We start from the raw sequence: 2,355 nt of genomic DNA on the forward strand, positions 1-2,355 counted from the left end.
TATAAGAAATTATGAATATATAAAACCATATTCCACCTGGAAAAATATAGAATCTAGAGGTATACAAGAGATCATTTCAAGGTTCAAAAAGAAAATATAATTTTTGATATGATGTAGGTTGTGGTATTCCACTCCACTGAATTGCTCAAGGGAGTATAAAAGAGAAAAAAAAATGCAATTACATCCTTTGGAATTTCTCCAGAACTCTGTCTTTTTTTTTTTTTTAAGCAATCCAACTTACAAATGTTCCATATAACAACAACAAAGAAAAACAACAACAAAATCAAATGATCTGCCAGGTTGTTCTTTGACAGTGAAGAAAACTACGCATTTTATTGAAAATGAATACAATAAAACAATACAATAAAAAAATGAATACAATAAAAAGAAGCTATAAAAGGAGAATAACAGAGTAAATCAAGAAAAAATTAGGAAAATTTTCAGAAAATATAAAGAATATATACAACCAGTACATGTATGTAAAAATAAGGAATATGTATAACTGGTATAAACCAATGAAAAAAACAAAATAATATTAAATGAGTAATGATAGCATCAGTAGTGAGTGAATTGAATCAGTATTGGTAAAATATTTTGCTGAAGGTGGTCAAAAGTCCAAATTTAACTTTTAGAGAGGTTAGATACATGAGTGGTACATTTTTTTTTTTAAAGAAACACTATTTTTATTCTGATTCCAAAGCCTTTAAATTTTATTTTAAACATCTTAGATGCAGGTTTTGGTATTGCTGCACATTTATTTTTTTTTAGGATACCTATTTATCTTCCCTGTTTCTACACTTAATTCCGTCTTATTATAGAAAATAAAACTTTAATATCTTTATCCTTGAGTGTATTATTTTACCTATCTACTCACACTCTTTAGTGATCAGCTCTTTTTTGTATATCCACAATATTTTACAAATGTATAACCCTTATGATTCTCTAACAATGTGTGTGAAGGTCACTGAATACCATATCAGCAACTAGAAGTCACAGATTGTGTTTTATTATTTTCAATTGTTAATCGCTCATCATTGTGTCTGGCACATCCATACAATATTATTAAATAATGAATGCATATGATGCATAAACTAGTGGTTATAATATTTAATAAATATTTCTACTTCTACAGATGAAGTACTAGGAACATGTAAGTGTGATTATTAGGGCTAGTATAGTTATTGAAAAGTGATAGAGGCTAAATAATAATTTTTGGTCCTAATTTAGGTTTAACTATTCAAAAGAATATCAAATTATCAACTATATCTAGACTTTATATTGAATATTTATTTTTCCCCCTCGGGTGAAATCTGGGGAATGAAATTTCATCACAAACAAAATGGAGAAGCATTGTAAAGTCAATTTTCTGACTTCAAGATATAATACAGATAACAAAATAAGAGTCTCTGTTTATTAGCTATTATTATGTCCCAGTGTTAATTAATTGTTCATTGTGCTAGTTGTGAATAGCAGTTACTGCATCTCTTTTACAGATGACAATACGTGTACTTAGTGTCCTGCATTTAGAAGCAGAATTAGAATTCAATCTAATTTTCTCCAAGTCCAAAATCATGCCTTCCCATTAGAACAAAGCCATTACATATAACTTTCATTATATCTTTTACTCAGTAAAAGCTCATATAAAGAGCTAGCATACACATTCAATTTGAATTTTTATTCTCTATACTGACATTCGTATTAGATGAATTGTTTATCATTATCCTTTACATTGCTTTATACTATTGCCAAGGATTATGTTTGTATACAATTTATTAAATATGAAGGATTTTAAGGTCTAAGATGTGTGTCCAAAAACTAACCTCTAACTTTCAGTTAGTTCATTAGATATGATGTATGATGTTTTTTTTTTTAATGAGAGAAATTTCACTGATGTGAACATTTTTCTTACTATACTTTTCTTACTACATATAGTCTCTTCATAATTCTCTAGATTCTTAGAGACTGTAATTTTTGTTTCACCATAGACTAGCTCTTAAATGTAGCTTCCTAAGATATATTGGGCACTGCTATTATTCTACTCACCTCTCCAATGTGAAGCAATGAACTGGGTGAAAACCTGTTTTTTTCTCACTCACCGGAACATTCTTCATCCAGGTTCTTCTACCAACTGCATTTCTCTCTAGAAAACAGTTATCTGTGCAATGAGAATCCTTTGAGCTGCTGTGGTGGGAGGGCCAGTAAGTCGTGAAACTGTATAATTTAATAAAAATGGTATATCTCTCTGATTTTTCCCTGTGAGTTCTCGCAGGTGATAATCCTGAGATTTTACTAGCCATGCTTGTTGCAAGTTGTTACCTCTCTTGTAACTCTCTCAGGTAATAACAGAGACTACCT

Source organism: Pteropus vampyrus, unplaced genomic scaffold (genome assembly GCF_000151845.1).
Source record: "Pteropus vampyrus isolate Shadow unplaced genomic scaffold, Pvam_2.0 Scaffold5, whole genome shotgun sequence".
Classification (NCBI taxonomy): Eukaryota; Metazoa; Chordata; class Mammalia; order Chiroptera; family Pteropodidae; genus Pteropus; species Pteropus vampyrus.